The 21754-nt window shown below is 47.8% G+C and overlaps 1 long non-coding RNA gene across 1 annotated transcript in view; it reads left to right on the forward strand.

Moving 5' to 3' along the window:
• LOC138447802 (uncharacterized) overlaps positions 1-21754 on the forward strand; it is a 257684-nt gene that overhangs the window by 119792 nt on the left and 116138 nt on the right. Inside the window, exon 2 of the long non-coding RNA XR_011259953.1 lies at positions 7196-7283. This is a non-coding gene — a long non-coding RNA (uncharacterized lncRNA). The remainder of the gene's footprint in view (positions 1-7195; positions 7284-21754) is intronic.

Consider the following 21754-nt stretch of genomic DNA (forward strand, 5'->3'; position numbering starts at 1 on the left):
TAGTGTTCTTCCTATAGATGGAACCTGGGGTTCTTTCCCAGTGATGGATTTTAGAATGGTCTTCCTAAAGATGGTCCTGTGGGTGCCTTGCCACTGATGGATTTTAGAATGGTATTCCTGTAGATGGACCTTGTGGTGCCTTGCCAATGATGGATTTTAGAATGGTCTTCCTGTAGATGGACCTTGTGGTGCCTTGCCAATGATGGATTTTAGAATTGTCTTCCTGCAGATGGACTTTGTGGTGCCTTGCCAATGATGGATTTTAGAGTGGTCTTCCTGTGGATGGACCTTCGGGTGCCTTACCACTGATGGAGTTTAGAGTGCTCTTCCTATAGATGGACCTTGGGTGCCTTCCCACTGATGGAAATTAGAGTGGTCTTCCTACAGGTGGTCCTTTGGGTGCCTTACCACTGATGAGTTTTATAGTGTTCTTCGTACAGATGGAACGTGGGGTTCATTCCCAGTGATGGATTTTAGAGTGGACTTCCTAAAGATGGTCCTGTGGGTGCCTTGCCACTGATGGATTTTAGAATGGTCTTCCTGTAGATGGACCTTGTGGTGCCTTGCCAATGATGGATTTTAGAATGGTCATCCTGTAGATGGACCTTGTGGTGCCTTGCCACTGATGGATTTTAGAGTGGTCTTCCTGTAGATGGACCTTGTGGTGCCTAGCCACTGATGGATTTTAGAGTGGTCTTCCTGTAGATGGACATTCGGGTACCTTGCCACTGATGGCGTTTTGAGTGCTCTTCCTATAGATGGACCTTGGGTGCCTTCCCACTGATGGAAATTAGAGTGGTATTCCTACAGGTGGTCCTTTGGGTTCCTTACCACTGATGGGTTTTATAATGTTCTTCCTACAGATGGAACGTGGGGTTTATTCCCAGTGATGGATTTTAGAATGGTGCTCCTAAAGATGGTCCTGTGGGTGCCTTGCCAATGATGGATTTTAGGGTGGTCTTCCTGTAGGTGGATCTTGTGGTACCTAGCCACTGATGTATTTTAGAGTGGTCTTCCTATAGATGGAACTCAGGGATCTTCCCAACAATGGATCTTTGTAGGTATCCATCCAATGGATTTTAGATTGGCCTTCTTAGCGATGGATCTTAGGTGGTTTTCACACCAATGTATTTTGGAGGAGTAGTCTTCCTACAGATGGATCATAAGGCATCTTGCCACCAATTAATCCTATGTGGTGTTCCCACCAATGGAGTTTAGATGGTCTGCCTACAGATGTATCTTACATGGTTTTCCCACCAATGGATTTTGGATCATAGAGGATCTTGCCACCGACAGACTTTAGAGGGGGCTTCCAATAGCTTGGTATTATGGGTCTCTTTTACAAATGGATCTTGGGGAGTCTTCCAACATCCTCCAGCAGATGCACACCAGGGTGAGGCTTTCTAGCGCAGGCCCTGGACCTTGAACCCTCTCCACGCTCTGCCCCACAGCATTCATCAGTGTGTGCCTCGATTGGCTTATTAAAGGGCGGGAGCAGAAGGTGCCGGAGGAGTGAAACATAGAAATGAACATGTTTGCTCAAGTGTAAAATTCTTAAAGCTATATTAACAAGGTGACACTCCTCTCTTTTACTGCAGAAATAATCTTTTGTGGTATATATATATATTAGTGGAAGGAAACCCAAAAGTAGAAAGCGCCACATAGAAAGTATGCGGGAGGAGGTGTTTATCTACCAGGGTGGGGACAGGTCTTATAATATCTCACTGTTATACCCTATGCTCAGGGTCAGAGAGGAGAAAGTTCAGTGGGTTTAGGGCCCACCAGAATGTGCAGTCTGCATGTCACAGATCTGAATCCTGGTAAGATAGCTCAGTGAGCTGAGGAGACCTGTGTATGACTGCCTGGCCCCACCGCTTCTGAAATTGCTAAACTGAGAAAATTGGGTGACTGATGATAACATAGCCGTATGGCCCGAAGGCGAAGCAGAGGGTCATAAGTTGGAGAAGGGTCATTATCCCACCGATAATGACCACTCCTGAGGTCTACAAGGCTATTAGCACGTAGTGGTAGTGGCAATACATGGTTTGGAGTTTTGGTGGTGAAGTAAAAATGTTTTGTTTAATACTGGTTAAAGTAAATAGGCGACCAAGTATGTAAATTATATGTGTTTTCATTTTGTAATATTGAAATAACATGGTTGTCCTCATAAATTAAGCGTTTTAATTGCAAACCTGTATGAAGTGAAACCGGTTTAACATGATCATGCATTTGTTGTCATGTAAAAATAAACAGTTTCTCTATAAGAAAGGGAGAGTCTTTTCCAATATTTTATCTTTCTCTTTCGTGTGTTAAAAAGGAAGTTGTAGCAAAAAAAAGGTCCTCTCAGAGAGGAAATGTCTTGTTCAAAGAAATCTTGCCTGGAAATGGTATTGTTGTTTCCCTGTCTGCCTTTAAAGACAAAATGTTCAGATCACAATCAATACCAGTAGTTATTGACTGCACTCTGAACATTTTGATTGGTTGAGAGGAGGTCAATAACAATCTCTGAGTTAATAGCTCTTATGTGTGTACCAGCAGACACTTCATCTTGCTGTGTTCACCTGTTCTCTAGGATTTGTTGAGGGAGTGCTGCTTGGCACTTTGAGGATACATTGGAGTGTTTGTCCGGCAGGGACATGTTGTCATGTTGTGGGGGTTAGAGGTCTTTTCTTGTCCAGAGAAGACTACATGCTTCTCAACATATTGACTCTATGGGGGAGGGGAGGGACTCGCGCAGTGTTTTTGGTCAGTGACTCCATGAAATCAACTGAAATCTTTTGAGTTTTAGAGGGTGGTCTCACTGAAGTCAAATATTTTGGTTTTGGAGAATGAGGGTGTTTTGTGGGTGTGGGGGGGGTGATCCCATTGAAGTCTATATGAGTATTTGGCTACTTGCCTATCAAAAAAGCTATCAAAACATGGCTATTTGTCTGAACCTGCACGTTGCATGGCCTGCACTGGTACTTGTAATGTTTCAACATGCAAGCACATTATGTAAGTCCCCTGTAACTAAGTCGTTATCTATGTAACGGCTCCACTATGTCCCCAGGCTGCTTGTGTGCTTTATAAATGCAAAAAATAAAATAAAATAAAGGACTCAGGACAAACTTTAGCCACAGACACCAATCCGTCTAGCACTTTCCCTCCCTAATTGATCGATGAACCTACCTAGCCATAGACTGAGGAAAGGGTGTAGTGGAACCCCTTTTCATATACTTTTTGGAGGTGGGTGGGGGGGCTGAGTGTGTGCCGCTTAAAACTGGGCCGCCACTTTGTGAATCTACTCACTTAACATTACGGTATGTGCCAGAACTGAGGCTTCCAAAGCACTATGGGCAAATGGCTGTGCCTGGGATCCAGTGACTGCAGTGCAATAAAGCGTTGCCACGTCAACTCGGTCTATAAACAAGCAAGTGAATGCAGAACAGAATTATGATTATCTGCAACATTTCAGGGAGGGACACAGCAGGGAAGCTGAACAGTCTTGGGCAGATAGCTCAGGAGCAATGCGCTCACCTTGGAAGCAAGACGACGTGGAGCAACACAGATTCGATCCCTGGGTCCGTACTTAGAAACCTCTGGGTATTAAGCGTGTTATAAATAACCAATTACAATTACAACCAATCAACTCGATGCTCCTTCTCCCTGGAGTGCTATGTTGCATGTACGGTGCATATGTGTTACAAAGGTGGACGGCACACACATCCAATCTTCATCACTATGGCTAGCGATACACAGTTCTCAGTGGAGGGGCCTCTCATCTAGACTGAATTCTCCTCCTGTCCACCCCCCCTTTCTTGGCCTCACTATAGGGGATGGCTGCACCTTCAGGCCTCCTGAGAAAAGGTAGCCAGCCAGTGGCACTCCAGATGTTTAGGAATGTGACTCCCATGATTTCTCACCCTTGATTATGATATGATATTTTATTTATATCGCAAGGGAGGGATTCAAGGGAGGACAAAAACAACGATCTTACTAGGCCGAGTGACATTGAGAACGCACAAATGCATGGAGGAGGGAAGGGGAAGAGTGCAAGGGGCAGGGGAGGAGTGGAAAGTGCTGAACACGTGAGCAAAACAACAGCAGGTAGCGCAGCAAGCAGGTGGCAAGTGCAAGAACAAGGCGCAGACAACGGGTGTCTAATAAGTGCAGGAAGGGGCCTGTAGGGTTGCAGATACAGACCCAAGTGCAAGGGTTGCCAGGAGGCAGGGCGGGTGTGTGGCTGGTTGGGCAGGGGTCTGGGCCCGATATCAAAGGGTAGCCAGGTGCCCAGGATAGACAGAGATCAGCAGGGCAGAGGAAGAGAGAAGTCAGGGATAAAGAGAAAGGTCTTGAGGTGCTTCCAGAACCGAAGATGGTTCTCCTCAAGTTTCAGGGAGGCAGAGAGGCTGTTCCAGAGCGAGGCCGGAGCCTCCCCCTGGCACTAGTTAGGGTTTTGGGAGTTGTAAACAAAACAACTGGAGAGCTGCTCTGTCATAAGCATATGGGGGAAGGATGCTGGGAGATTGTGAACGAAAAAGGAATGCTGTGGCAAATGTTGGGTTGTATGGAGCAGTGTTTGGGACAGAAAGCCGACAAACTGCATTATTGATCTATACGTGAGAGGCTGGGTGAAATTGTGAAATTCTGTTCGACCAGCCGCAGCCTGAAATCTGAAAGATTTCGATCTGTTTCACTGAATTCTGCTGTTCCGCCACCCATGCTCATGGAAAGGAAAGGAGAGGTGCAAAGTTTCTCTTGTGTCTCGTGACCGAAAAGAAGTTTACAAAGTATCTCGTGCCGCTGCGTGAGCTTAGTACAAATCGAAAAGAGCAGCATGAAGTTTCTCATGCCACTGCGCAAACATAGTATTAATTGAACTAAGTGCTGCACGAAGTTCCTCGTGCCACTGCGCGAGCCTAATGCGAATCAAAAAGAGTAGCATGAAGTTTCTTGTGCTAACCTACCATGAATTGAACAAAATGCTGCACAAAGTTCCGCGTGCCACTGCGCGAGCCTAACGCGAATCAAAAAGAGTAGCATGAAGTTTCTTGTGCTAACCTACCATGAATTGAACAAAATGCTGCACGAAGTTCCTCGTGCCACTGCGCGAGCCTAATGCGAATCAAAAAGAGTAGCATGAAGTTTCTTGTGCTAACCTACCATGAATTGAACAAAATGCTGCACGAAGTTCCTCGTGCCACTGCGCGAGCCTAACGCGAATCAAAAAGAGTAGCATGAAGTTTCTTGTGCTAACCTACCATGAATTGAACAAAATGCTGCACAAAGTTCCGCGTGCCACTGCGCGAGCCTAACGCGAATCAAAAAGAGTAGCATGAAGTTTCTTGTGCTAACCTACCATGAATTGAACAAAATGCTGCACGAAGTTCCTCGTGCCACTGCGCGAGCCTAACGCGAATCAAAAAGAGTAGCATGAAGTTTCTTGTGCTAACCTACCAAGAATTGAACAAAATGCTGCACGAAGTTCCTCGTGCCACTGCGCGAGCCTAACGCGAATCAAAAAGAGTAGCATGAAGTTTCTTGTGCTAACCTACCAAGAATTGAACAAAATGCTGCACGAAGTTCCTCGTGCCACTGCGCGAGCCTAACGCGAATCAAAAAGAGTAGCATGAAGTTTCTTGTGCTAACCTACCATGAATTGAACAAAAAGCTGTATGAAGTTTCTTGTGCTGCACAAAACTAGCCCGGATCGAAAAAAGACCTGCGTGAATTTTCTCATGTCACGAACCTAGCACGGATCGATAAAACACCTACAGAAAGTTTCTTGTGTCGCTGCGAACGGATCACGAATTCGAAAAAAATACACCCAAAGTTTCACGGGACACTGCATGAAACTAGCATGGATAAAAAAAACTAACATGGCAACGAAACACAACGCACCACACAAAACCGGGGGAAATTTCAGTGCCGGTGGAAAAGTCATGCAGTGGAATCCAGTGTGGGTTCCCGCCATTCGCTTCGCGGGTGACAATGTTGCTCACCTCTACTTACCCTAGACGTACTTATCTACTACTTCAGTTTGTTAATGTATGATTTTAGATTCATGTATGATCATGTATGTACTGTCCTCAAGGGCACTGTATTCATACCTATGCTGATTTACTATATGTGTAGGCACATTGCCCTGTAACCAATATCTTCAGGTTAGGAACAGGGATATGCTTTCTTGTCTCTTCTGTCCTTTGAGTGCTTGTTCAATTCAAGAAATAAACCATGTATTTTTCTTTATCACTTTGCAGTGCACAAAAATCATTTTGTTTTTGTCTAGAGGCCAAGTACTTGAACACTAAAAACAACGTGATTCATTTCTTTACAGTGCCATATGATGCAAAGTAATTTGTGATTTATTCATTTAAAACTATTTCAGATGGCAACATCCCTTTTGTGTTTGCATTGATTCTCCAAGTTCCCATTTTTGTTGGAGTTCTCCCTTCAGTTACAAGACGCCCTCATTTACGTCAGCCTGTATGAATGGCTGCCATCAGTCCAGTACTGCTCATTAATGACCTGTAAAGAAACACATCAGAAATGAAAGATGTGTTCTAGTTAGATTTGCGGATGTGCTGTAGAGGCCCCACTGCTGCCCCCATGCAGCAAACCATCCCCGCTCCTGGGGCAAACGTGTGCGCAAACGTTCCGACATGTGCATCACGGGCAAGTTGGGCTTTCACAGGTGGTTTCAACCTGCCCCGGCTATTTTCATTTGGTTTGCCTAGGGTGAAACCCTGGTGCGGGGCTCACAGCAGGGTGCTAGTCCCACCATCCAATCGCAAGGCGCGAGAACTGAGAAGAGAGTTGCACCAGACAAATGGAGGCACTGCTCCATTCTAAGATGGGTGAGAGGGCCATTAATAGGCCCCGCTTACTTAGAGTGTGGGGTTTGCTCGGCTGTTGAGTTCATAATGCACAGGACAGGCTCACAAGTGGGGGGCTTTGGGAGACATTTAGAGTGCTTTTGGTGAGTTTAGAAAAGTATTGGAAATGTTTTATTTTTTTATTGGTATTTCTTGATGACTGTTTTATCCCCTTTTGTCTGTTTTTGTGTGTTGTTAGACTCGCTCTCTAATCTTCTCTTTTCATCCATACCCGATTTTACATTCTAAAAAAGAATTCCTCTTGTACTTTTTTCTGTTCCATTTGCCACCCCAAAAATGAAACAAAGTTCCCTAACAGCTGTCCTTTCTTGTCTTTGTAGAGAAACCTTTGTGTGCGAATCCGAGAAGTCTTACGATGCTGCAACCTTCCCTAATGTTTGCGCATTTACGCGAACCCTTCCACATTATGTGAGTATTGCGAGAATCCTTTTGTATTTCTTTGTCACTTGTTCTTTTTGTTTTGCACATTGACAGACACCTAAGGCACATTAGGCACATGTGTGTTTTGCACATTGAGAGACGCCTTGGGCACATTTGTGTTTTGCACATTGAGACATTGGGGCATTAGGCACATTTGTGTTTTGCACATTGAGACCGTGAGGCATTAGGCACATTTGAGTTTTGCACTCTGAGACCTTATGCACATTAGGCACATTTGTGTTTTGCACATTGAGACCTTAGGCAACATGTCCGTTTATTTGAAGGGGACGGCAAGGAGAAATTATTAAGAGCTGGGCCTCTCTGAAACCTCCATATTAGAGGCCAAGGTAGAGTCAGATCCTGAGGAGCAGGACTGACGGAAGATGAGATGAAGCGCGAGGAGGTGGAGATGGTGGTTGAAGAGAGGAAGTCGGCGGTTAAGGAGAGTAGGCAGTGTGGAGGAGATGGTAGTTGAGGAGGGTAAGGCGATGGTTAAGGGGGAAACAGTGTTTGAGGGAAGATGGTGTTTGAGGAGGGGGGAGACGGGTGGTGGTTGAGGAATGTGGCTAACAAGCAACGGAGCAGTTTGTGGTTTCTGAAGGTCAGCGAGTAGCTTGACTTTGGAGTTGGCGGGCTGGAGGAGGTACTCCAGGAGAAACAAGGAAGTGGTAGCCTCAGAGGTAACTGGGGACAAAGTGCCGAGGGAAGAGGAGGATGAGGTGGGGGTGCTGCAAGAGATCGAAGAGCCTCAGGTGGGAGAGCCATACGTGAACCCTCAGCAAACGTCTCAAAATGTGGAGAATAGGGACACTGCACCATTGCCTGAATGTGTGGGGGACCGCATGGTAGGCTCAGGCTTTCCATAGGAGGGTGAAGGTTTCCCCACCCATAACATCACCGCCCTGTGTAACTGTCAGGGGCGGGGGGTGGGCCGGTAGTGTAATGTGCAACCTCTGCCAGACGACAGTTTATCGGGGGCCCCCAAGTAAGAGCGCCTTGGGCACCTCTTTGATGTACAAGCATTTTAGGCTGTGTTACAAAGATGCATGCTGTGTGCCCAGGTGCACCACAACTTAGCTCCGACTAGCAGTGAAGTCTCCTGCTGGTGGTGGTGGAATTCAGCATGTGCTGCCAATCAAGCAGAACAGGTGGGACAGAGCAATGAGCAATGCGGGCCCACATTGCACGCATTGCCCGACCCGTGTCGGTGTGGGCCGGATGATGAGCCAGTGATGGATGCGCCTACACCCCCCTGCCCTCTCTGAGATGACGGGGACAGACATCAGTAAACAAGAGCACATGATGCATTGGGAGAGTGCAGAAAAAAGACATTAGTGACTTCGCTAGCTGGTAGATCCAAATAAATTGAGGCTGAACAGCCAGTTTGTGAGTGCGGTACTAGAACCCGGAGGGTAACATGGCTGGGAGAGCCGAATTACTGTAGGATGAAGGGAAAATGAAAGATTTACTTTTGCAATGCACTCAACCACTACTGTCAGAGACTGCTCACCCGCATGACTGTAGCAGGCACGCCCAGAAATCTACATCATCCGAGGAATCTATTGCGCAATTTTCTAAGCGATGGGACTAGTGTGTTCTCACACTGTGGTGATCGGCAATACGTTGCCTGTTCATTTTTATGAAAGTAAGTTCTCGAACATCTGTTTCATTGAGGCATCCCTGTGGTCTGAGATAATGGCCCCAGCAGTGCTAAAAATACGTTTACACTACACGCTAACCGGGGGCAGATTAGGCTTGCCGCAGCTAATTGAACAAGTACAGATGGCGGCACTGATCACCTGCCAAGCCTAAATTGCAGAAGACTGTTTCCACTACTAAATTGGCATGTGTCGAGAACACAAGGATCGCCCGTTTGGTCTGCTGTGGTCCCGCTCAGTTCTTGTGTGGTACCCGATGCATGGAGCGCACCCGATTGGCTGTCACAGGTTTCGATTCCCTGAGATATCACCCTGGTGCCACCTGACCCTGCGTCAGGATGTGGGGAGAATGAGTGCCTACTGTCAGGGGAGCTTCTTTGCCGTGGTCGAGTCCCCCACTGGGCTGTTGATCTCCGACCTTCGGCTTCATCGGAGCATACTCATAGCCAGTTGCCCGTCTTCTGTCGGCATCACCAGACAATTCTCGTACTGCGTCGGATCGCTACAATATCAACAGATACACCAGTGGTAGCCCCTCACAGAATGCTATATCACAGAGGACAACCTATTGCATGGCATCTTCAAGCAGTTGCCCAATATTTGCCAGGGGGCCAGTATTGAGCAAGCACTATCCAGTTGGCAGCTCTGGCTGCTGCAGTAGTCGGCAACTGCATTGCACTGTTCTCGCAAACGCTGCAGCCCAGGAAGGGTCGCATGCCGCTGAGCAGGCCTTGTCACTTTAAGATGGTTGTTAAGGAGCTGGTGGCCTGACAACAACTTTCCTGACATGTTACGGGCACTGTTGGAACAGCTGAAGCGGGCACAGATCTTCTGCGCCCACACTTCCCTTCTCATGGGCTTATGAAGCGGGTCACCACATGATGGAACACATGGGTAAAGAAGGGCATGTACATGGTTTTGCCGACCCTCAGGGCAGCTCCAAAAGGATATCCATTGTCAGCTGCTGCAAAGCCCAGTAGTAAATCAGGAGGCGTGCGTGCGCCAATGGGCCACACGCCCCTTTACTTCCTCGCAGACATCCACTCCCCTGTGTGGCCTATTTGCAAACCCTGCCATACACAAGGTGAGCGGCCATTAGCGACTGCTACCCTTGGCTTTGCTAAGGGAATGTATGGGGAAGGTACCAAGTGCCAGCGGTGCCCATGAAATCTCTGCCATGAGCGCTGGCCCACATGTCCATTGTTAGGAGGATTTTCTTCCCCCCACAATCATCCAGGAGCAGCCCCACTCATTCCAAGACATGGTCGCCCCACTCATTCCATGACATGGGGCCTCACGGTCCGGAAACAAGGGTGCTGGTGATAAGCTTACCAGCACCGTTGTTTCGGACCGGCATAGTATAGGTCTCCCTGCCAGAGCCGCCATGCCCAACAGGTCTGAAACTGCCGTGCACAGCGGCCACTGTAGGCAGAACGGTCATGGAAGCACCGGTACCATTAGCAACAGTGCCAGTGCTTCCGTGGTCCCTACTCCCATAGAGTTCTATAGGAATGGGGAATAGCGAAATTGCTGGCACCTGACTTCCCGACCGCCGTACTTGTAATAGCCTGGTGGCACCGGGAAGTCACGCGCTAGTAATTTTTCACAGGTCTGGCGGCAACTTGCCGGTAGCACCAGCAAGGTTACCGCCAAACCCGTAATGAGCCCCATGGTCCTAGAGGTGTGGTACTGAAGTGGGAGTGAAGTTGAAATCAGAAGGTCCAATTGGGGATCAACAAGGCCAAGGAGACATCGAAACCCATTGTTTACTAGACCGGGATAGCGCAGTAAGTCTACTGCCCAGGTTACAGAAAGGGTTTCATCGAATAATTGCAGGTTTTTGTGTCTCTCAGTGTATTTTGGGAAAGCACTGAAAGGCCTCGGCAATGGTGGGACGGCGCACGGAGGGGGAAATCTATTGTGCGCCTGCTCTGGGATCAGCAGTCACAGATGGTGGACAGGCAGGCATGTGGAACTCTGCAAACCAGCAGGTATCCTTGCTCTAGTGTCATGGTCCATACACCCAAACATCAGGTACAGACCACCCTGCCCAAGGCGTTGGGTCCCATGGGGGCCTTGAAGGCCCCAAGGAATCTTGCAGGAGCTTCCTGGACTCGGTCCTGGCACCGTTGGCGCCAGGATCATGCTGCCATCACCAACATGGCACGTTTCAGACCCAGAGAGGCACGTGCGAACCAATATGAGGCAGGGTGAAGGGATTATTTGCCGTGGGACTATTTGCTTGGGTGTGGTTGCTGGAACTACTTTACCTGAGAACTACTTTCAGAAGACTTTGGAGGGATGACAAGCCTATGGATGATTACGGGCGCTGGATGAATTTGATAATCCAAAAGTTGGCAGTTATGCCTAGGTATTGAATAATCTCCTGGTCACTAGCGTTGTTAGTGTATGTGGTTTTTTTATTTTTATTAATTTTGCCAGTTTGGCAGAACAAAAAATATATTCTACAGGGTGGCAATAGATGCCAGTTGGTCAACCATAGTGAGAGCAAACAGCCGACACGCGTTTCAACCTAAGTCTTCTTCAAGGCCAAGGGAGTTGGTTGGTGGGCTCAGGGGAGAGTTGATGACTGGCGAAGAGAGCCGTAGTTCTCAAGTCACGTAGGGGATCCCGCGATGTGTGTTAAATTTAACTTTAACACACATCGCGGGATCCTTACGTGACTCGAGCACTACGGCTCCCTTTGCCGATCCCGGCTTTATACCAGGCTACCCAGCCCATCTGGCATCTGGACTTGGATGGACCAGTCTTCAGCTCTCCCCTAAGCCCACCAACCAACTCACTTGGCCTTGAAGAAGACTTAGGTCGAAACTCGCGTCGGCTGTTTGCTCTCACTATGGTTGACCAACTGGCATCTATTGCCACCCTGTAGAATATATTTTTTGTTCTGCCAAAATGGCAAAATTAATAAAAATAAAAAAAACCACATGCACTAACAACGCTAGTGACCAGGAGATTATTCAATACCTAGGCATAACTGCCAACTTTTGGATTGTCAAATTCATCCAGCGCCCGTAATCATCCATAGGTTTGTCATCCCTCCAAAACATTCAATCACATGGGAACCCTGGAGTTGGTCCCCAGACGAACCACGATGCAGGCTGCAGGCTAACCTGGAAAATCACCAATAGAAGGTGTGCAGTGGGTCACAAGTTCCGACCCACCTAACTCCAACCAACTGAAACTTTTACTTTCATAAGACTATATAAGCCACACCCTTCATACAGAACATGCTTCGCGTCATTCTGCACTCCTGCAGCGTAACGCTCACCGTGTCTGCAGCCCCAGGCCAGTCATCAGCCACGCCCGTCCAGTTGTCTCGAGTTACCTGCAAAGAAGAGTGAGAAAGAAGAGCAGAACAAGATACTTACCAGTGTCTTCATCGCGGCCGCCTGGGAGTCCACACTTCTTCAGAACTGAAAAGGAAAGAACATTATATTAGCCTTGCAGACCGCACGCTCTTCATCGCAGTTCAGCGCCGCACTAATACTTACCAGCGAACCATCGGAACGTCATCACTCGATCTCCGCTTCATCTTTCGATCGCCGCCCCGGGACTGCCGCATCTGTAAAACAGAAAGAAGACATCAGGTTAGCAGAGCAGTGGGAAGGCCTCATTCTGATTTATAATCCTGCACAAGGCAGCTCTCACCTGAAGGCAGCAATTCTCACGGGCTTACAATTCTTCATCACGCAGCCTTTGTTCAGGAGATTCCGCACCTGCAGAATATAAAAGCAGCAGGTTAGTTGTGCAGAAAAACAGTATCGGGTAGAAAGACTTTTGCATAGCACTGGCGCAAATCTTACCTTGGGAAGCCAGCTACCAAGAACCTCGCTCCATCGTAAGCACGAAGAGGGAATCTGTAAAGAAAGGTACAGAGTGAACTTTTGCAACTTGAACTCTTAGCTATCCATATCTTTGGAATAAGACTTACCATAGAGTCACAGTTGTCTGGAACTTTCAATAGGGTCAGTGAAGTAACTAGATCCTAGAACTATGACACACCCCTGCGAACAGTGGCAGGACGGAGAGCCCGCTATTCGTAACTCAATGGTGAGATATAGCGGGGGGTGCAAGAGGACGCCATGGGAGGCGGGATTCGCCCTCATCCACATGGTTGAGTAACCTGTGATTTACCTTTCTAGGCAAGCCTGCTTTCGTATCGGAGGGGAGTAGAATACACCACTCACCACCAGATCATCCAGCTCCGTTCGGCGCCCCTGTGGAGATCAGGTGAGCGTAACAGAACACAAAGCCTACACACAAACCTCTACCTGGGCGCCATGGAAACCTCAGAGACAGACCAATTAGCCCAGCTTTTAGGTGAACTCAGAGCAGAGGTGCACTCGGCTAGACAAGAGACTAACACTTTACAAAGAGAACTGATTGTGGCGAAAGAGCGCACCGATGATTTAGCCCGGCAACTACTCCAGGCTCAGGGTGGCCACACACCGTTGCCAACAATGGGAGCTTCAGTCCCAACCCAGTCCAGTAATCCAGTGCAAGTGGTCCTTCCAGGAGCCATACCTTTGGCTCCACCAGAACGCTTTGCAGGCGATCCTAAGCGGTTTGTGTTTTTTACGAACCAGTGCCGTCTACACTTCCTATGCAGACCAGGGGCCTTTCCGAATGACCAAGCTAAGGTGGCCTTTATTCTTTCATACTTCAGTCAGAGTGCAGCGGATTGGTCCATACCGCTAGTGAAGCAAGACGGCCCCCTTCTTCGAGACTTTCAGGGGTTTCAGCAGAATATGGAGAAGTTGTTTGCTCGGCACTCCCAAGGTCAAGCCTTGGATAACGAACTGCTCTCTCTTCGTCAAGGGAACAAAGACCTGTTAACTTATATTACTTATATTGCGACCTTTAACAGACTAGTGGTGGAAACCAGTTGGCCAGAGGAAAAAAGGGTCACGTTATTTCATTGTGGGTTGAGAGGTGAGCTAAAAGATGTCTTGGCTCAAGTGGTCAACCCACCTTAAGATTGTTCGGAATACATTGACCTAGTGGTACAACTAGATCATCGACTGCAGAACCGGAAATCTGATCGAACTCGATTTGGGAGTCGAGTGTTTGTGCATCCTAAAGATACCACCGCCAAGACTACAGACACGTTGGAACCCATGCAAATCGGAGGTGTGCGAGGACCGCTATCTAAGTCCGAAAGGGATAAGAGAAGACAACAACAATTGTGCCTATATTGTGGCATGGCAGGCCATTTCCTCAGAGACTGTCCAGTGAAACCACCTAAGAAAGCAGTCGGGGTTGCTGACAAGGTTAGCACTGAACCTCAGTCGGAAAACTACCCTTCCGGCAAGCGTAGAGGTCCGCTTGTCGAGCGAGAAGAAGGGTACCCAGACCTCACATCTAGCCTTGCCAATCATCCTCATCAGTCACCAGCACCCGTCTTGTATGCACGCAGTGAGAGCTTACATCGACAGTGGAGCTATTGGTAACTATATGGATCAGGAATTGGCTTCAAGGATGAGTCTATCTCTTTGCCCAAAGGCATTAACTGATCTGGTCACCACCGTCGATGGAACAGAGATCTCTTCTGGTTCTTTAACGCACTCGATGAGGGAGATGACACTGTTGTGCCAAGACGGAGATCAAGAAACCATTGTGTTTGACTTAATTAAGGCCCCCCAATTTCAGGTGATCCTGGGTATGCCATGGTTAGAAACACATAATCCTTGTATAGACTGGCGAGAGAAGAGGTTGACCTTCACAAATTGTGCTCACGCCTGCTACCCAGAAGAATCCAAGGCAATTGCAACAGTCACAAGTCCGACAAACCGACTACCTCAGGAATACCAGGACTTTCAGGATGTCTTTCAGAAGGACCAAGCCAACACCTTACCACCCCATAGACTGTATGATTGCCAGATCGACTTAATACCTGGAGCTCAGATCCCCTGCAGTAGAATCTACGCACTCACGGAACCTGAAAATCTTCACCTAAAACAATATCTGGACCAGTACCTGTCTAACGGCTTCATTCGTCCATCCAAATCTCCAGCGGCTTCGCCCTTATTCTTCATCCCCAAAAAGGAAGGAGATCTAAGGACTTGTATAGACTACCGTGCATTAAACCAGGTGACAATTAAAAAACGTTATCCCCTGCCTCTAATCCCGGAACTGCTGGACCAAGTAAAAGAAGCTCAAATTTACACTAAGCTGGATCTTAGAGGGGTGTACCATCTCATAAGAGTTAAAAAGGGGGACGAATGGAAGACTGCCTTCCGCACTAAGTATGGGCTCTTCGAATATCAAGTGATGCCCTTTGGGCTTTGTAATGCCCCAGCAGCCTTTCAATGTTTTATGAACAATGTCCTTCGAGAGCTGATCGATGTTTGTGTCGTCGTATATATTGATGATATCCTAGTGTACTCAGCTTCTAAGCAGGATCATGTGAAACACGTCTGTGCCGTACTTGAAAAACTCCGGCAACATCAGTTGTATGCTAAATTGGAAAAATGTTTCTTCCACGTTACAGAGGTCGAGTTTCTTGGTTTCGTTCTAACTCCATGTGGTGTTCGTATGGACTCAAGGAAGGTGGACGCTATCCTCAAGTGGCCCTCTCCAACTTCAATTAAAGGAGTTCAGATTTTGCTTGGATTTGCAAACTTCTATCGCAATTCATCCCCTGCTTTTCACAATTGGTGCATCCCATCACATCCTTATTAGGAAAGAACAAACGCTTCCATTGGTCGGACGAAGCGGAAAAGGCCTTCCAAGACTTAAAAGGAAAATTCACCGAAGCTCCAGTCCTAAAACACCCTCGCCCGGATCTCCCATACGTAGTAGAAACTGATGCTTCTAGTTTGGCAATGGGAGCAGTTCTTTCCCAGAAAGATCCGGAGACAGGTCAACTTCACCCAGTGGCCTTTTGGTCGCGAAAATTCACATCACCAGATCTGAACTATGCCGTAACCGATAAAGAGCTGCTGGCCATCAAGGCAGCATTCAAAGCTTGGCGGCATTATCTCCTAGGGGCCAGACACACCATTACTGTGATTACAGATCATCGAAATTTACAATACCTAAAGTCGGCCAAGGCTCAGTCTTCTTGTCAGCTCCGATGGGCGCTATTTTTTGCAGAATACGATTTTGTGATCTCTTACCGACCTGGATGCTGAAACAGTAAAGCTGATGCGCTGTCTCGCAAAGGGATGGAAGAAGTATATTCAAATCCGGATCTGGTACCCATCATCCCAGGAGGGAGAATCCTTGGCATCACTATCACATTGACCCTGGACGACAGCCACAAGGAAATTCCACGCCTCCTCGATTCCAAGGCCTTACAAGACTGGTCGACCAAAAGTGAACACCATTCAGTTGTCAATCATTTATCTTATTTCCAAGGACGTCTCTACTTGCCTAGTAAGGAGCTTCAAAAACAGGTCATCTTAAATTATCATGAGTCATTGGTAGACGGTCACCCTGGAATTGCAAAACCGAAGCCAAGATCAAGAGACAATTTTGGTGGCCAACATGGCGTAAGGATATCAAACAATTTGTGCTTTCGTGCAGCATTTGTGCTCAGAACAATGCCCAGAAAAAGAAACCACCCGGTCTACTTCAGCCTCTAGATGTACCACCTACACCCTGGCATACGTTGTCTCTTGATTGCATCATGGATCTGCCCCCCTGTAATGGTTTCAACGCCATATTGGTGGTGGTGGACCTGTTTTCTAAAATGGCCCATTTCATTCCGTTAAAAGGTTTGCCCTCCGCTTCAATCTTGGTGAAAGAATTCCTAGAACAAATTGTTCGGATACATGGATTCCCCTCCGTCTTAGTCTCAGATCGGGGCAGTCAGTTTATCTCTCAATTTTGGAGAAAATGTTGTCAGTTGGCCCAGATTGACGTAAGACTTTCGACCAGCCACCATCCCCAAACAGACGGTCAAACCGAAAGAACCAACCAAACTCTGGAACAATACCTAAGGTGCATGTTACATCAAACTGAAAGTAATTGGGAAGACATCTTATGGATTACTGAGTATGCCTACAATAACTCTTTGCATTCCAGCACGGGGCAAACTCCATTCTATACAATTTATGGAATGCATCCACGAACCTCAGAACTCGAACCACCTCAACATTTAGAGATGCCTGCCGTAAGCAGCCTACATGCAACCATCACCCAAGCTTTCAAAAGAGCAACAGAACATCTGAGGCAAGGTAAGGAGAGGTTCAGGAAATTTGCAGATCAACATAGGACTGAAGCTCCGAAATACCAGATTGGAGATGAGGTTTGGTTAGCCTCCAGACATATACCACTAAAAGGAACCCTCACGTTTAACCCCAGGTATTTGGGACCATACACCATCAAGGCCATCATCAACCCTGTGGTAGTAAAACTGGAGTTACCCCCGAACATGCGAGTCGATCCCGTATTTCATGTCTCCCTGTTGAAACCAGTACAACCAGGAACTCGGATAACGAAACCGCCAAAACCCATTTTGGTAAATGGGGAACCAGAATTCGAGGTCAAAGACATTATAGACTCAAAGTGGGTCAGATTAAAACTTTTCTACCTAGTTGATTGGAAAGGCTATGGTCCCCAAGAAAGGTCATGGGAACCAAGTGACTTTGTTCATGCACCACGCCTAGTGAACCATTTCCATCGAAATTACCCGACCAAACCCGGACCAGTGGGACAAACCCCCTTGGAAGGGGCCTTGGGGGGGAGTGCTGTCACGGTCCATACCCCCAAACATCAGGTACAGACCACCCTGCCCAAGGCGTTGGATCCCATGGGGGCCTTGAAGGCCCCAAGGAATCTTGCAGGGGCTTCCTGGACTCGCTCCTGGCACTGTTGGCGCAAGGCTCATACTGCCATCACCAACATGGCACGTTTCAGACCCAGAGAGGCACGTGCAAACCAATATGAGGCAGGGTGAAGGGATTGTTTGCTTTGGCACTATTTGCTTGAGTGTGGTTGCTGGAACTACTTTACCTGAAAACTACTTTCAGAAGACTATATAAGCCACACCCTTCATACAGAACACGCTTCGCATTATTCTGCACTCCTGCTGCGTAACGCTCACCGTGTCTGCAGCTCCAGGCCAGCCATCAGCCACGCCCGTGCAGTTGTCTCGAGTTACTTGCAAAGAAGAGTCAGAAAGAAGAGCAGAACAAGATACTTACCAGTCTCTTCATCGCGGCCGCCCGGGAGTCCACACTTCTTCAGAACTGAAAAGGAAAGAACATTATATTAGCCTTGCAGACCGCACGCTCTTCATCGCAGTTCAGCGCTGCACTAATACTTACCAGCGAACCATCGGAACGTCATCACTCGATCTCCGCTTCATCTTCCGATCGCCGCCCCGGGACTGCCGCATCTGTAAAACAGAAAGAAGACATCAGGTTAGCAGAGCAGTGGGAAGGCCTCATTCTGATTTATAATCCTGCACGAGGCAGCTCTCACCTGAAGGCAGCAATTCTCACAGGCTTACAATTCTTCATCACGCAGCCTTTGTTCAGGAGATTCCGCACCTGCAGAATATAAAAGCAGCAGGTTAGTTGTGCAGAAAAACAGTATCGGGTAGAAAGACTTTTGCATAGCACTGGCGCAAATCTTACCTTGGGAAGCCAGCTACCAAGAACCTCGCTCCATCGTAAGCACGAAGAGGGAATCTGTAAAGAAAGGTACAGAGTGAACTTTTGCAACTTGAACTCTTAGCTATCCATATCTTTGGAATAAGACTTACCATAGAGTCACAGTTGTCTGGAACTTTCAATAGGATCAGTGAAGTAACTAGATCCTAGAACTACGACACACCCCTGCGAACAGTGGCAGGACGGAGAGCCCGCTATTCGTAACTCAATGGTGAGATATAGCGTGGGGTGCAAGAGGACGCCACGGGAGGCGGGATTCGCCCTCATCCACATGGTTGGGTAACCTGTGATTTACCTTTCTAGGCAAGCCTGCTTTCATATCGGAGGGGAGTACAAGACACCACTCACCACCAGATCATCCAGCTCCGTTCGGCGCCCCTGTGGAGATCAGGTGAGCATAACATCTAGTGCTGCAGGACAGCAGCCAGAATCTGCCCATTTCCTGCATCTAAGGGTGGCTGCCCTGTCTCTTTTCCTTTTGCCAAGCTTGCGAATGATGCCATCTCATGTGGGCCCACAGGGACGAGGTGCCCACATTGGTAACTGGCTTCCCTCGAAAGACACTTCTCTTGAATATAGGGCACGTGGCAAGATGTGCTTCTTGCCTTTTCTGATTGGTAATAACTCCACACAGCTGGTTTTTTGAGAACGCTGAGCCAGGTCTTTGCCTTTTTTGGGTGGGCTTGGTTCACTGTGCAGTGGATTCAGTTTGGGTGCTGTTGACGTAGGGGTATTTTCTGTTGACATACATGACTTCTAAGAAGTAATACCACTCTGTTGTGTTCCCAGACAGTTTGGGGGGAATACTGTACAGTGGTACACAGGCAGTGCCGGAAGCTTTCTGCCTGTGCACAGCACCTGCACTTGACAATGGAATGGGTTCATCAATGCACGCGCCTTCTTTGTCTGTCTCCTGGTCTCCCTCGCTAGTTCTATGTCAGTTCATCGCCAGTCATTTGTACGACTGGTATTTTTACTAATACATTTTGCCGAAATAAGTCATTGGAATTTTTATCTTTTATTTTTGAGGGGGTTGGGGGGATTCCCACAACCCACCTTCCTCCACCTATTTTTAACTATTCCCGACACCCCCAACCCCTCATCTTCCCTTTCCCACCCCCCCCAACCCCAAATTTTAGATGAATTATTTCGGCAAAGTGTACTCATAAAAACGGCTGTCGATGAAAGACCGCTGTGCCCCCTCGCTACCTTTGGTAGTGTCCAAGTAGAGTTGTTTGAGTCTCGATCTTGAATCAGAGGACGGAGAGTAATGGCTGTCGCGGCCTTCATTGGCATCTGTTGCCATGGCAATCAGAGATGGGGATTCTCAGGCATCACTTCTTTCTTCATCTGTGGATTCTTCTCTTTGTTGCTGATCTGATCCTGTATCTTCTCCCTCTTCGCCCTGGGTTTATTGATTGATTGATTGATAGTTTATTTTGATAGCGCCTATACACATGTGTTCCATGTGACTGGGCCTCAGCTGCTTCTTCCCCCGCCTGCTCTCCAACCTCTGGCACCTCTGGCAAAGGTGCTGCGTGCGCCAGTGCATGCTTTCCCCTGCGCCAGATTCATGTGGCAGAAATGCCTGTCATTTGAAGAACAAGGGGTCTGTGGTGACTGATTGACGGGCCCAGGGGGCCCGCACACTACCTGGGCTTCTCCAGCGCAAACAGTTGCCACTCTAGCAGGTGACAAACGCCACTTTCCTGAGCCAACCACTGCCCCGTCCCTTACCATGCTTGGGTACCGCAGCAGGTACAAGCATGTTCATTTAATGCCATTAAGATTGCATTCACTCCCAGCCAGAGAGCGATGTGGTACCAGCCAAAGATGGCCGCCTGACCTTAGGAAATGTAGGTTTGGCTGCTCTGGAGTGGAAAACGGAAAACCCGAGACACCTCTTCATTGAACGCCCCAAAGGTTTTAATTCTTTGAAAGAAGGACCTCCATCTGCTCCATTCTAATGATGAACCCCGCAGTTCTGAGCATTTCTGTCTCACTTAATGCACATGACAAGGACATTCGGGATGGACCGGGAAGGTGGCCGGGTTTAGCCAATAGGGACGCGAAAATGTCATTCTATAAAGTGTGCAATTTTAATATTCTTCCTATAGTGATGTCATGGCATTTTAGATGGTACTTTCCATTTAGTGACATTTTAAATAAGATTTGTATCTCCCTTTTTCTTCTTTCTTTTCTTCTTTTTTCTTTGGAAACATTATGAAATATGAAGTGTGACTTTTTTGATTTTGTACTGTCCTATGATATTAAACTACTTTGTAAAGTATTTTTTAAACCATATACACATTTAAAAAATGTTAATTTTATTCACCATTTACCTTCGAAAAGGCCTGTGGTGTTCTCAGTGCTTTGCACTTCTCTTGCACCTATTGAGCGCATGTGGGGTGGTCAGTGCTTTGCACTTCTACAGCACCTACTGAACGCCTGTGGGGTGCCTACTGAGCGCATATAGCATGCTCAGTGCTTTGCACTTCTCCTGCACCTCCTGATCGCATGTGGGGTGCTCAGTGCTTTGCACTTCTCCTGCACCTACTGAGCACATGTGTGCTGTTCAATGCTTTGCACTTTTCCTGCACCTACTGACTGCATGTGGGGTGCTCAGTGCTTTAGACTTCACCTGCACCTACTGAGCGCATTTGGGGTGCTCAGTGCTTTGCACTTTGCCTGCACTTAATGAGTGCATGCGGGGTGCACAGTGCTTTGCACTTCACCTGTACCTACTGAGCACATGTGGTGTTTTCAGTGCTTTGCACTTCTCCTGCACCTACTGAGTGCATTTGTGGTGCTCAGTGCTTTGCACTTCTCCTGCACCTACTGAGCGCATGTGCGGTGCTTGGTGCTTTGCACTTCGCCTGCACCTACTGAACGCATGCGGGGTGCTCAGTGCTTTGCACTTTGCCTGCACTTAATGAGCGCATGTGGGGTGCGAAGTGCTTTGCACTTTGCCTGCACCTACTGAGCGCATGTGGGGTGCGCAGTGCTTTGCACTTCTCCTGCACCTACTGAGCGCACGTGTGGTGCTCAGTGCTTTGCAATTCTCCTGCACCTACTGAGCGCATGTGGGGTGTTCAGTGCTTTGCACTTCTCCTGCCCATACTGTGTGCAGGTGGTGTTCTCAGTGCTTTGCACTTCT

Source organism: Ambystoma mexicanum, chromosome 3q, assembly GCF_040938575.1.
Source record: "Ambystoma mexicanum isolate Mex_15411 chromosome 3q, UKY_AmexF1_1, whole genome shotgun sequence".
Classification (NCBI taxonomy): Eukaryota; Metazoa; Chordata; class Amphibia; order Caudata; family Ambystomatidae; genus Ambystoma; species Ambystoma mexicanum.